This window comes from Phocoena sinus, chromosome 17 (genome assembly GCF_008692025.1).
Source record: "Phocoena sinus isolate mPhoSin1 chromosome 17, mPhoSin1.pri, whole genome shotgun sequence".
Classification (NCBI taxonomy): Eukaryota; Metazoa; Chordata; class Mammalia; order Artiodactyla; family Phocoenidae; genus Phocoena; species Phocoena sinus.
Window position 1 is genome coordinate 78,544,809 of NC_045779.1, and position 14,838 is coordinate 78,559,646.

At 53.1% G+C, this 14,838-nt stretch overlaps 1 long non-coding RNA gene across 2 annotated transcripts; it reads right to left on the minus strand.

The window, feature by feature from the left end:
• Positions 1–165: 165 nt before the first annotated feature.
• On the minus strand, positions 166–9,799 carry LOC116742439. 2 transcript variants are annotated; one of them, XR_004346461.1, is made up of 6 exons: positions 9,372–9,799; positions 8,833–8,959; positions 8,271–8,384; positions 7,539–7,842; positions 4,485–4,967; positions 166–2,733 (listed from the first exon to the last, which is right to left on the minus strand). It is a non-coding gene; the product is annotated as an uncharacterized LOC116742439 (long non-coding RNA). The 2 variants fall into 2 exon arrangements; XR_004346460.1 differs by having other exon boundaries at positions 166–4,967.
• Positions 9,800–14,838: the final 5,039 nt, after the last annotated feature.

Sequence of the window (14,838 nt, forward strand, 5' to 3'; positions counted from 1 at the left end):
CCTCGAAAACCTGATATCCACATAAGCACATTTTCTCAAAAAGCAATTTCAAAACTTCCTCTCAAACCATTCCAACATAATGCAATTATTACATAGCTCTAAAACTACTCCCTCCCCCTCCCCAAAGGAAGATAATCCAGTGTCTGGTTCATTAATTGCATCCTGTTTCACGTAGTGTTTTGGAGCCATGTTGTCTCCTTTATTTATGGAAAGATTCCATCATATTTTTTGCATCTTACGAACTTAATTTGAATTTAACTATTGCGATCACACACTAGTAGGAAAGAGGTAAAGGGAAGAGAAAGGCAATAAGCTTTAAAATATGACTGTAGGACTTCCCTGGTGATCCAGTGGTTAAGACTCAAAGTTTCCACCGCAGGGGGCACCAGGAACTAAGATCCTGCATGCCCCATACGCGGCCAAAAGAAATGAATAAAATAATTAATTAAATAAAATATGACTACGACACATTAAGGAAATAAATACGGAAAGAGCTACAGCCTTTGTTAATTAAAGTCTGGGGCAAACTGATTTTTTTCCTCTGTTGGTGATCTACTTCTTTTTCCCGGATGTTTGTGTAGTATTTTATCTTTGTGGTTCAGTAATTTCATTAGACTTTGTGTTCTCTGTTTTTTTCTTAGTGCACAATCAGGTCTTTCAGCATTGAAATCAGATATGCCTTTAGTTCAGGAAAGTTTTCTTCTGTTACAGCTTTGAATCTACATAGTTTGGGTGAAACACTGTGGGCAACACCCAAATCCCCCCGTTTCATTGTCAGTTTACCGGGTTCCTACAGCACCAATATGAGTCAAAATAAAACTTCCTGTTATATTTTACTTAATTTTATTTATTTATTTATTTAGGCCACACTGCATGGCATGTGGGGTCTTGGTTCCCCAACCAGGGACTGGAGATTCCCCTGCAGTGGAAGCGCGGAGTCTTAACCACTGGACCGCCAGGGAAGTCCCCCATTTTACTTTATTTTATATCTATATATTTGTATATTTCCTCAAATGATCATGTATTGCTTCTATAATTAAGTTATTGACCATGTCTGTAGGAAAATGGCTGGAGTTTCATTAGACATGGTGACGCTCAGCCTGTAAGTGGTGGTATGATGTATCCGGGAATGACAAGAATTCAGTGGGTGGTCACAGGACACAAAGGCACAGCCTCCCCCCTGCCCCCACGCTTGGGCAGCATTTGCAAACTAACTTTCTCATGGATCTTCTGTGTTTCATGACCAGTGGCTTCTTTTATATCTGTTGTCTCATATTTCTACCATGTGTTTTAATAGTTTTTAATGTTACTGTTGTATAGAAAACATTCATACTATGCAAACCTATTCCGTATAGAAGAACTGGCTGGAAAAAAAGAACAGTTCAAATGCCATGCACACTCAGTGTGACACAAGCAAAGAGTGCGCATACAGGAAAGCGAAGCTGAGTGAGTAAAGTCACAGCGCCAACAGCGCAAGGGCTGAGCTGCCCCAGGTGGAACAGTCACAGCCCCCTGCAGCAAATCAGCATCCGAAAATAACGAGCCCGAACCGAATGATGACTAGAGTTACGTGACCTCCCCATGCCCTCCGCCGGGTGCTCAGGGCTGCTGTGCGATGAAAGATTGACTATCCAAAAGCTCTGTAGCCCATCTGGATTTCAAAGGCGTTTAGAACCCACCTATGATGCAAATAGAGACAAAGACCTACGTTTTAAGTTTCAAAAATAAAATCTGGATGCACTTGAAAATAGCGACTTTCAAACCATCAACTTGCCCAAGAAGTGCCACAGCCACGCGGAATCCAGCAGGCTATCGGGTGGCGCCCGCCGGGGCAGGCAGGCCTGGGCCACCCCCCTGTCGTGGGAAGGACCCGAAATGCACAAGTTGATCACGGGTGGAGAAACAATCCGGTCCCTCGTGCTGGTCTCGCTCTGGCACTGCTCCACGTGTCCGGGGACATCCTTCCGGGGCGCTCCTTGGAGTAGCAGCGAGTCCCAAGCTCTCCCCTCCAGCGGCTGCTTCCAGAGCTTAGCTTACAGAGGTCCACGCTGCCTCGGTGTGATTTCTGGTGGTTCCGAAAGCTGGACTTCCAGATGAAGCTCTTCCCGCACCTCGCGCACCGGAACGGCCTCTCTCGGGTGTGGATCCGCTGGTGCTGGGCGAGGAGGGTGCTGTAACTGAAGGGCTTCCCGCACCACTGGCACCCGAAGGGCTTCTCGCCGCTGTGGATGCGTGGCTGCACTGTCCGCAGGTGTGCGGCTTCTGGCCCCCGTGCGCGCTGCGGCGCTGCGCCAGGTGCGAGCGCTGGCTGAACGCGCGGCCGCACTCCCGCACGCGTGCGGCTTCTCGGCGCTGTGCGTGGCCCGGTGTCTCACAGGCGCGAGAGGTACCGGAAGCTCTTGGCTCACGTTTCGCACGTGTGGGCTCGCTACCGTTTCATGTTTCTCTTACGGGCCCCGGGGCGCGGGCTGCGGAGAAGTTCGGGTCCTCATTTACCGCCTTTCTGGGCACCTTCTGCTTTGGAGATGGTCCAGTAGGTTCTGTGTGGTTGTCTCTCCTGGAAAAGGAAGTTCTCAAGGCTCCCTAGCCTGCCCTCGTGCCCAGCGGCTTCTCTGCAGACCAGTGTTGGAGGCCCACCCCCTGAGAACCTTCCAGATGCTTCTGGAGGCTCTGAGGCTTGAGTCATTTTCACCCTCGCCATCACCTGCTTACGCAAAGACCCCCGGCTGGAACCTGCAACGAAGAGAAAGGGCCTGTGTGTTACTCTGTTTGAGAAGGTCCACCTGGGGCCCCCTCCGTGCCCGGGGGGAACGGACTCCACGCGCCAGCCCTCTCCGTGGGGTGTCTCACAGGTGACACCAGGTTCACTGGCTGTGCTCATGTGCTCTCCTCCTCCACGGACCTTCCCCTCCTGTGTCCCGTTTCCTCCCCACCTTTTTTTTTTTTCCGGTACGTGGGCCTCTCACTGTTGTGGCCTCTCCCGTTGTGGAGCACAGGCTCCGGACGCGCAGGCTCAGCGGCCATGGCTCACGGGCCCAGCCACTCCGCGGCATGTGGCATCTTCCCGGACCGGGGCACAAACCCGTGTCCCCCGCATCGGCAGGCGGACACTCAACCACTGCGCCGCCAGGGAAGCCCTCCCCACCTTTTCTGAGTGGAAGCTCACAGCTGACACTGCCTGCACACTATGCCAGGCCCCCTGCCTCTCTCGGATTCCGGCCTCCTCACTGCAGCAGACAGCTCTGCAGAGCTCTGACTGCCCGCATCCTCTGGGGTACAGGTGCACCTCAACCCCTCCAGAGCTCCATGCTGCCAGCCCATGCTGCGTGACAGGCACCGCCCCGGGGGTGGGAACAGAGGACAAGTGTCCCATCTCCCTCGCTCTGATGGACAATCCCAGACGCCTCCTGCAGCCTCTCAGCGGTCACGGTCCTTGGAGCTGTCGTGCCCCGCACACTTGCAGTGGCAACTCTGTACTGACTTTGCTCTCCTGTCTCCCTGCTCCCTCTCGCCTGCTTCCAAAATTGCTGCCTTCCAAATACACCGTCTATACCCCAAACTCTCAGGCTCTGTGCTCAGGGGGACCCAAACTGCGGTGACTAGTACTGGACGGGGGGACTGCAACCAGGCCCCGCTGCTCAGAGGCCCACAAGCCTCTAGTGCAGGGCTGGGGTGAGAAAGCTGGCACAGCATCAGGAGGCAGGGCCTTTGCGGCGGTAGTTGGAGACAGGGCAGCAGGAGGGGAGCGCAAGGTTACGTGGTCATTCTTGCCCTCTAGCCATGTGGGGCAGTGGTCTTCGGGAGGCTGTGGGGTCGCCTGTCCTTTGTAAATGTCGTGGACGGCACTGAGGAGAATGACAGGCTCAGGGCAGCCGCCCCCAGGGGAGGCCAAGAGCCAGAGGCCTCCGTAGCTCTTCTAGAGCGTCAGCTCCCCACTGTGGCTGTGCTGACTGTGGGGCACACGCTTAGCCATAAAGCCAAACACCAAGGCTTCTGAAGACACAGGCTGGCCCATCGCCTTGGTGGAGATTAAGGCCCGGAGAGGGGAGGAGCAGGGCCCTGGGGTGCGGGATGGGGATGCTTGGCGATGGGTAATCGATCTCGGTGTGCCAGACAGTGAGCAGCTGGCCAGGCTGCTGCTTGACTTGTAGAACCAGGAAAGGCCAAGAGATGGGGAGGGGAAGGCTAAGATGAGCCGCCATGCTGGAGAGCCCAATCCCTCACCCAGATCTGGGCAGTTCTCAGACCTGGGGCCCGCTGACGAAGGGGAGGCTGGGTCCCCTTGAGACAAACCTCCTGCAAGTTAGCACAACAGATACTCTCCTTCCCAAAGAGCTGAATGCTGGGAAAAGAGGGATGCCCACACCTGGCAGGCTGCTGGATGCAGCATTTGAGCTGACACTGAAAATAGGGCCCCAAAATGCCATTAGAGTTGGGCATATGGAAGCTGGGTGACAAAAGGGCTGGGGAACCAAGTCACGGACCCACTTGCAGGGCCTCGTCAGGACGGATGAACTTAGCAGCGGGGATAACCCTCTCATCAGTCTCCGGACCTGAGGGGTAAGAGCCATTACGTTGGGAAGGGCCAAGTGGAAGCCCCAGTGTAGTGGAATAACTGAGGACATGGGAAGGAGACGTGACCCATGAGACCACCCCCCCCCCCCCAGCAAACTGGGGGCTGGCGAATAAGCCAGAACTGCAAACAGTCCTGGTTGCTTTGAGCCACCCCCCGCTCCCCCCCCCCCCCCCCCCACCCCGGCAAACCAGGGCCCTGCGAATAAGCATTGAGTGCTTCGGGCACTGATCCATGAGATGTCCTCAGTAGAATCAGAATGGTGGGAACACAAGCAAATGTCCTTGTGCTACTTCAGTACAATCAGAATAATGGAAACACAAGGCAATGTCCTTGTGCTGCTTTTGCGGTCAAGGACGAAGCACGGCACATCTTCAAGGAAGCCCATTGTTACCTGTATAATCAATAAAAGCATATGTTGCTGCTCTGGCATTTCTGGAATGTTAAGAAAACAAGTCTTAAAATGTAAACCTAGATAATGCTTAAATAAAAGCTACCACAGCAGGACAGACGGCGCTGTTTTGCCTGAGCGAGCGGCAGCCCTCTACTGCTGTGTTTTGGCACAGTTCATCTCGTGGGATGAGCTTGCTTTCGGCCCGGTCGTAAGATACACTACAACACCGCAGAGACTGCCCCCAGCCCCGGCCGAGGTCCTCAACCAGCAGCGGTGCTGTGTGCACACGGCCACCTCAGAGCAGAGGGATGCAGGGACGGTGGCTCCACCACGGCCCCATTAGGTCCACCTGTGTGGCCCATGAACCACCGGATGGCTCACGCCTGCTGCTGGGAACCGCTGGGAGCTTGCCCAAGTGTAGGCCTGGCTTCAGCTGCTGGGCCAGACGCGGCGCCTGTGATGGGCAGAGCAGCAGCCCCTTGCACTCGGGAAGGGACGCTCAATTTGGCAAATGTGTTCATCCACAGCGGGCCGGCGGTCACTGTGTCGATGACCTCATGCCAACTGGATGCAGTGAACGCACTGAAGTGTTACATGCTCCAGATACCCTAGAGAGATGCCTGCACGGCAGAGGGTGGGGCAGAACCTACAAAGGGCCAGGGCCACGTCGAGTCTATGGCGAGAGGCCCAGGTGACCTCGCCCTCCTCGCTCCGGGAGACACGCCACACGGGGGAGACTGCTCCCACCTGTCGCTGAGTGACCCAGAGGCTGCCAATGTCGAGCAGGGCCTGGAAGAAAGCCAGGGCTCTGCCTCAGGTCCCGGCTGCGAGGGGACAGGAGCCACGGGACCCTGCGTGGAGTCCCTGGTCAGCTGTGCCACGCAGAGCCCTTAGATTCTGGGCAAGGACACACTTGCGATTTCAAAAGTGGTGTGTGGGGGCTTCCCTGGTGGCGCAGTGGTTGGGAGTCCGCCTGCCGATGCAGGGGACACCGGTTCGTGCCCTGGTCTGGGAAGATCCCACATGCCGTGGAGCGGCTGGGCCCGTGGGCCATGGCCACTGAGCCTCCGCGTCCGGAGCTTGTGCTCCGCAGCGGGAGAGGCCACAACAGTGAGAGGCCCGCATACACCAAAAAAAAAAAAAAAAAGTGGTGTGTGATGTGCCGCTGGGCTCTGCAGAGACCGGACAAGGGACAGAAAATGACTATGTGGTCAGAGCGGCCACCAGCAGACAGGTTACAGGCACATGCATCTAAACAGGCCTGGCAGGTCCAGAAGACACGATTAGTCATCGGAATGAGGGCCCAGATCCTCACATCACTCATCTCTTTGACACTAGCAGCTGTCTCAGCTTGTCCCCGGGGCCTCCCTGGGACCCCAACAACCAGGTGGTCCAGGGCCCACTACCTGCCTGGGTGGGCTCCAAATCTGGCCAGGGATGGGGCAATCTCCCAGGGGCAGAGCTCAGGGCAGGGTGCCTGCTTGCCAGCTCCGAGGTGAGGATGCAGGTGAATCCCAGGGCAAGGTCACACCTGGGGAGAGGCGTGCGATGGACGGTGTACAGATCCATTGTGGGGAAGGCACTCAGGGACCGGGGGACAGGACGGCCTGTCCTGGGCATATCAGCTAGCCTCTGTCCTTGGTCACCAGAGCTTGAACAGGTGAGCCCATGGGAAGAGGAACCCCAGTGCAGGGAGGGGACGTACATAGCTCCCTCTTGTGGAAACCCCTCTAGCTGCTGTCCCCACTGAACGGGTGACCTGTCAGCAAAGGCTGAATCCTCAGTGTGAAACCTGCAGGAGACTGACCAGTGCTTGTGGGCCAGTTAATCACACAGGACCTTCCATCCTGGAGGAGACAGTGGCTGGTCCCGACCAACGCTGATACCTACTCCAGACACAGGTCTGCCTGAAGCACCTTTGCCAGCACCCTGCTTCTAGGGCCCACCCCGGGTTTCTAAACGTCGAAGCCACAGGTCACAGCTTTAGATCAAGGGATCCATTTTGTGGCAAAGGAGATAAAGCAGGAGGTACAGGGCCTCCAAAAACACTGGTCCTCCCATATATGCATGACTAGAGGCCGCAGCCTGATGCAACCTGGCAAGGTTCTGCTGAGGAACGAGCTGTGGCCCTCCCTGGGGTGCACAGGCACTCAACCAACGGCAGGTGTACAAGGAGCCAGGGCCATCCGCCCTGGGACACACATGCAGCATTTTTGCTTCCGCTTACTAGAACCGTGGGCTCTGCGACAGAGACTGTGTGGCCTGCAAAACCTGAAACACTTTCTGTCCTAGCCCCAGACCTCCAAGGAGGGGAGAAGGGCTAGTGACCAGGTTCAATCCCCAGTGGCCAATGATTTGATCAATCACACACAGGCAGTGGAGCCTCCACAACCACCCTACGCGAAGGGGTTCGGAGAGCTTCTGGGTTGGTGACCACGTGGAGGTGCTGGGGAGTGAGCACACCTAGAGGGGGTGTGGGAGCTCTGCACCCCTTCCCCAGACCTTGCCCTGTGCCTCTCTTCCACTGGGCTGTTCCTGAGTTGTGTCCTTTATAATAAGCCGGTAACTCACCAGTAACTGTTAAGTACGGTGTTTCCTTGAGTTCTGAGCTGTTTTTGGCCTCAAGCCCAAGGGTGGGGTCGTGGGAACCTCCAATCCACAGCTGGTCGAGCAGAAGCACAGGTGCCAGCCTGGCCTTGTGACTGGCACCTGAAGTGGGGGCGGTCTCGTGGGACTGGGCCCTTCACGGGCAGGGTCTGCGCTAACTCCGGGTGGTCAGTGTCAGAACTAAATCGTAGGACACCCAGTTGATGTGCAGAGAGGCGGAGACTGGTTGGTGTGAGGAACCGCCCTACATTTGGTGTTGGAAGCGTTGCTGTGAGAAATAGAGAACAGAAGTTTCTGTTTAACAGCAGGTGGACAGACATGTCCTGATGGTGCGATGGTCACCAGTGGGCCACTACCACACGTGGCCAGCCTCCGTTCTTGGAGGCTGGATGTCTGACCCAACCAACGTTAAATAGTCTGGCTTTCACCCCTGTGCCAACAACAGCATTCGGAGCCTGAGACCCACAGCGCAGAGAACCAACCCCACCCCCAACTTTCAGGACTTGAGCCAAGAGCCTCCCCACAACTTTGGCCGGTTGGGTTGGGTTTTCGGTTCCTTGCAGTTGAGGGTTCTGTCTGATAACTCGTCCCACGGGGACGACCGTGTGACTGTCCTGTCTGACCATTCACGACACTGGCTGTGTGTACTAAGCATATATACTGAACAATCTGAGGCCCGCGGCACCCCTCATTCACCTGTGCTGGGGTCTCCCGCGGTCTCTCCTTCCTGGGCCCCCAGCAGATCCGAGCCCCAGGGCTCCTTTCCTTGCTCCAGCTGGGAGATCAGATCTGGTTTGGATCCTGGAACTCCTGCCAGAGAGGAAATGGGTGAACTGAAGCGCCACGGCACCCTTGGCTTCCCGCCCCAGGGGCAGCCTGGGACTGGGGTTTAGCTGGACCCAGGATGCAGGCTTAGAAACAGGGGGTCTCCCCAGGAGGCTGAGGGGGACAGCAAGCAGGGCAGGGATGTGGGCGCAGCCGAGGTCCACAGCTGTGGGAGAAGTGGGCACTCTAGTCACCCAGCAGCAAAGTGCTGGGAAAGGCCCTGCCCCGGGGACGCAGGAAGAAGGGGCACGTCTGGACCCGGGGATGGGTCCAGAAACCCCACCTGTCCCCTGGGCCTGGGAGCAGAATGTCCTGGCTCTCCTGACTCTGGTCCTGGAGTCACAGCCAGCCTGGCCCCTCTGGGATCCCACCTGAGCTCTGAGTGTGGGCTGGGGGTGGGGAAGAGGGAAGGCGTGGGGCTGAGACACCTCACCCAGGGAGGCCAGGTTCCTCTAAGTCTCCAGCATCACGTCTCTATACAGGGCCCTCTGCCCCGGGTCCAGACGTGCCCCTTCTTCCTGCGTGAGGTGCACAGCCATGTCCCCAAAGGTCAGCAGGCCCTGAAACAACACTGGTGCTGCCCGTGGGGTCACCACCTCAGGACGGGGTGGGGAAATTCAAGGTGGGGGAGGCAGAAGGCTCACTAGCAGGCGTGTGGGACCCCTGGACCCCGTCCCCGGTACCCTGCCTGCCAGGGGACCCCTAATGACAACCCTCAACCCAACCTGTCCAGCTGGCCCTATTTCTCTCCACCTTCCATCCCCCAACCTTCTCCCTACAGTCTTCCTTGGTGAGTGTCCCTCCCCAGCCTCAGGGAGGCCCCGGGAGAAAAAAGGGGAGGGACGAGGGACGCCCCAGTGAGTTCCCTCGTCCTGGAGAGGACCTGGGACTCAGGTTCCCAGGTGCGGAGGGCTCCGCGGAAAGATCTCCCGGGTCGCAAGGAGCCCAGGTCCTGGGAGCAGGCGCGCTCACCTGGGGCCCGGCGGCCGGGGAGCTGCCCACCAAGCCGGCTCCCGGTCCCTCCGAGGCGAGGGCAGAGCGCTGCGGAGAGGAGAGCCGGCAGGGGAGGGCGGCGGGCCCGGGGGGTCCGGACCGAGCCCCGGCCCTTCCGCGGCATCAGCTACGAGGCTGGCCGGGACAGGTGCCTCCCGGGGACGCCGACGCTCTGCGTTGACGTGAGGACCCTGGCGCGCGGGTCAATCCATAATAAAGCAGGGGAGCTGGGTGGGCGCCGCGCGGGGAAGCGGGATAAGCCCACCCACCACCACTCCGCCCGGCCTGCCTGGGGCGAGGCTACAGCTCCCGGGCTCCGCGGTTCAGCGGGGTCGGAGCGGCGCCGCGCCGGACTCACCGCCGAAGCCCAAAGCCCGAATCGGGCCGCCCCAGCCCGCCCACGGTGAGCGGGCCGGCTCCGGCGCGGCTCCCGCCCGGCTCCTCCCCCTCTTTGTCTCTGCAGGCCCGCCCCGCCCCGCCCCGCCCGGCCCTCGGACAGGTTCTCAGGCCCCGCCTCCTTCAGGCCCCTTTCCTCCTCCCGGGTTGCTCCACAGGCACAATTCCCTGCAGCCCCTCCGCGCTTGCGCGCCCAGGCCCCGCCTCTTTCGGTTACTTGCGCAGGATCACCTGGGACGCTTGCAGAAGGCACAGGTTTCGGACCTTTGCCGAGGGAGTTCTGGTCCCGTGGATCTGAATGAACTTGGGAATCAACTTGAGACTCTTTCTAAGGCAGACTTAGGAACCTGTTCCGGACCCTCCTGTTCCTAGGACAGTCCGCATCCCCTCCACCGCCTGGCGGGCGCCGCCCTGGGCTGCGACCTCGGAGGGCCTGATAGTCACACACAGCCACCTCTGTCTCCCAGGATCTGGGCTTGGCATTGACACAGCTCTGTCTTTTTTTTTTTTTTTTTAATTTATTTATTTATTTATTTTTGGCTGCATTGAGTCTTCGTTGCTTCACACGGGCTTTCTCTAGTTGCGGAGAGCGGGGGCTACTCTTCGTTTTGGTGCGGGGACTTCTCATGGCGTTGGCTTCTCTTTGCTGCCCAGCATGGGCTCTAGGTGCGCGGGCTTCAGTTATTGTGGCTAGCGGGCTCAGTAGCTGTGGCTTGCGGGCTATAGAGCACAGGCTCAGTAAGTTGTAGCGCACGGGCTTAGTTGTTCTGCAGCATGTGAACCCGTGTCCCCTGCATTGGTAGGCGGATTCTTAACCACTGCGCCACCAGGGAAGTCCCAAAACTCTGTCTTTAAAAAAAAAAAAAAAGCGATTGGTCCAGATACCAGGAAGGTTTGTGGTTGTGACCAACTGGTGTTGGAAAAGTACTGCTTCCAGGTACAAGGAGGATTGGAGCAGTGGAGGTGCTGCTTAGGTGAGAGGAAATACAAATGAGTTACTTAGATCCTTGGCGCGCAACTGATCCAGCATAAGGAAGCGACAGCTGGTAGTAGTGAGGACCATCCCTACTCTTGCTTCTCTTCTGTAGCAATCACGCTGCGGGGACAGAATAGACCCCACAAAAAAATTGGTTGTGATGTGGACTTACGATGCCACACACACACCAAGAAGGTATGAAAAGATTCACTAGTTACATAAGGAGGCTTTTCTGGGGACAGCAGGGCAGCCCTCCGAAAATGGCTTGAGAAAGCAAGCAAAGAAGACTAGATTGGGGTTTGATCATGGTTAGGGCGTGGGCCAGGTTGACGGTTCCCACTTGCAGGCAGGGATTTGGAGGGGGCACCCAGCCTTTCCCATCCACTTGCCCAGATGTGGGGCAAAGGGAAGAGGGAGAGGTGAGGCTTAAAAGCTACCAGCACTCAAAGGTTTAAGAATGCAGACTGTTACCTCTTCATGCTGCAGTTCGTGGCTTCAGAGGTCCTCACAAATTCCTGTAGTATTCACAATATTTGTACATTTTGCATTATCAAGGAATTCATGTTCCTCATAAGCATGTACATTTGTAGGTCTAGACATTGCATGCACTCAGCCTGATACCGATTTTTTATCTTGGCAACTAGACGGACACTGAACCCTCGAATTGCAAATGTTTTATGTTTATAAACATATTTAATCAAAATTAAATTTTCAAAAAATTAAATTTCAACATTTCAGCTTGAAATCTCAAGAGCAGGGAAAACCGATCTATGGTGAAGATAATGAGAGCAGTGTCTGTGTCTTTAGGATTCGGGGGGCATCGGCTGGGCAGAGCCTTGAGGGAATTTTCTGGGGTGATGGTGATGCTCCTTACATACATCAGGGTTTGAGTGACACAAGGGTCTGCGTATGTCAAAGTTCACGCAAGGGTACACGTAAGACGTGCATTTCACTGTATAAATTTTACCTAAAAATGTCTCCTCTAACTATATTGAACTCTAGTTAGTTAGTGATCTGCATGCTGAACTATTTAGGATTGAATTTTACTAACGTCTGCCACTTACTTTGAAATGCACCAAAAAATAAGATGAATGGGTAGACAGAATAGGTATGCAGATGAATAGAATAAATGCATGATAAAGAAATATAGCAAGGCAATAATGGTAGAAACGGGATGCTGGGTACATGAGTGGTCACTGTACAATTTTTCCAAATGTATTTTTTAAAATAGTTATAATTAAATATGGACATTTTTCACTTATATAATTTTTACAATTTATTTATTTTATTTTTGGCTGAGTTGGGTCTTTGTTGCTGCGTGCGGGCTTTCTCTAGTTGCGGTGAGCGGGTGCTACTCTTCGTTGCGGTGCGTGGGCTTCTCGTTGCAGTGGCTTCTCTTGTTGCAGAGCATGGGCTCTAGTAGGCACGCGGGCTTCAGAGGTTGTGGCGCACAGGCTCAGTAGTTGTGGCGCATGGGCTTAGTTGCTCCATGGCATGTGGGATCTTCGCGGACCAGGGATCGAACCTGTGTCCCCTGCATTGGCAGGTGGATACTTAACCACTGCACCACCAGGGAAGCCCTATATAATTTTTTATTGTACATCTTTATACTCATTAAGTATAACTTATGGGTTTTTTTGTTTGTTTTGGGTTTTTTTTTGTTTGTTTTTGTTTGCGGTACGCGGACCTCTCACTGTTGTGGCCTCTCCCGTTGCGGAGCACAGGCTCCGGACGTGCAGGCTCAGTGGCCATGGCTCACGGGCCCAGCCGCTCCGCAGCATGTGGGATCTTCCCAGACCGGGGCACGAACCCGCGTCCCCTGCCTCGGCAGGTGGACTCTCAACCACTGCGTCACCAGTGAAGCCCTATGTTTTGTTTTTTTAACTTTAACTTTTTATTTTGAAATAATTTTAGACTCACAAGAATTTGCAAAGTACTACAGAGAGGTCCCATGTTCTTTTCATTCAGCTTTTCCAAAAAAAAAACCATCTTACATTGTCAAAACCAGGAAATTGGAGATGGTATTAACTCATGTACAGACCTTAACCGATTTCATCAGTTTTGCACACACTCTTTATTTTGGGAGGGGGTGTGTAGTTTTTTGAAATTTTGTCACATGTATGGTTTCTTGTAACCACCACCATAATCAGGACACAGCCCTGCTCCATCACCACAAAGAAACGCCCTTACGGTGCTTCTGCATTCTCACACCTCCCCACAACTCTAACTCCTGGGAACCAGCCTGGTTCTACGATGTCATCACCGCGAGAGTGTCGTATGACTGGAACCATGCAGTATGCAGCGTTTTGAGACTGGCTTTTGCACTCAGTATAATGCCCTGTAATGCGCCCACGTTGCATCAAAAGTTTGTTCCTTTTGGTTGCAGAGTTGTTTCCCACGGTGTGGATGGACCTGGGTTTGTTTGTTCATTCACCTGTTGAAGGACAGTTGGCAGTTGTGAATAAAGCTGCTATGAACATTCAGGTGCAGGCTTTTGTGTGAACATACCTTTTTTTATTTTTGTAGGATAAATACCCAATAAATGCAATTGCTGGGTCATGTGGCAAGTATATGATTAACTTTACAATAAACTGCCTAACTCTTTTCTAGAATTCTTTTTTATGTTCCCACCAGCAACGTAGAAGTGATCCACTCCCTTACCAGCGTTTAGTGTGGTCACTATTTGTATTTAATTTTAGCCATTCTGAGAGATGTGTTCTGATAGATATTTCATTATGGGTTTAACTTGCATTTCCCTTTATGGCTAATGATGTTGAATATCTTTTAATGTGCTTATTTGCCATCTGTATATATATATTTTGGTGAACTGTGTGTTCAAATCTTTTATCCATTTTCTAATTGAATTATTTGTTTTCTTACTATTTAGAGAATTCTTCCTATATTCCAGATACAAATACGTTGTCAGATATGTGATTTGCACATATTTTCTCCCAGTCTGCAGCTTGCCTTTTCATGCCCTTAAGAGAATTTTTTAAAAATATATTTATTTATTTATTTTGGCCGTGCCGGGTCTTAGCTGCGGCATGTGTGATCTTTAGTTGCGGCATGTGGACTTCTTCGTCGTGGCAATGCAGGATTGAACCTGGGCCCCCTGCGTTAGGAGCATGGAGTCTTACCCACTGGACCACCAAGGAAGTCCCCTCTTAAGAGAATTTTTTGAAGACCACAAAGATCTGTGGGTTGTGCAGGGGAAGCTGAGCAGTGGAGGCACTTAGGTATGAAAAAAGATAAATTAACTAATGGGTCGGATCTTTCTTGCTGTTCTTCCCGTTCCAATCTATGATTCCAGCAGTACTCAGGAATTAGTGCAGTACTTGCAATAGTGGCTGAGAAATATTTTGTAATATTAATTCACACTTCTCTTGAATTCGCATATAGGTTGGTCTAGATGAAACACTCATTTAACTTAAGGAAAGGACTGAAAAAAAGAAACTTACCATTTTAGGCATTGATTTAAAAAATTACCGAGGGCAAGTAGGTGCTACTAGCACTGACATGGTTAGAGAAGGTAAAGCTGTGTAGAAGTCAGACTTTTGGCCAAAAATCTAGAAGCATTTTTTTGTGTTATGTGTCATGTCACTGGGAGACCTGACCTCAATTGTGCTGATCATGATAACATTCTCTGGAACAATCAAAAGATTATATGCAAGATTTTCTGGATTCGCCCAAAGATGAAACATCTTGGAAAAACATGTCACATATGACCTTGTAGCTGCCCTTGGACATGTGATGGGAATGCTAAGTGCTTTAAAGAAAGTAGATTTAATTTAGATTCTAGAAGAACCTAAAAAGTTAAGCAAAACAACGTAACGTTCTCAAAGAGCAAATCTTGGTCTTGAGTAGAAAATGAAATTTCTCTTGACTTTGCGCCACCCACAGGTATTTGAGAGGGACTGCTGCTTATTAATAATACTGACGAAAGTTTAACAACAAAAAAACACAAGTTTGGCTGTTTTACTTTTCTTTTCTTTTCTTTTTTTAAACAATTGATGAGCCGACACTGATGTTATTATTAATTGAAGTCTCCATGGAATTGCTTTTGTACCTTTGTCA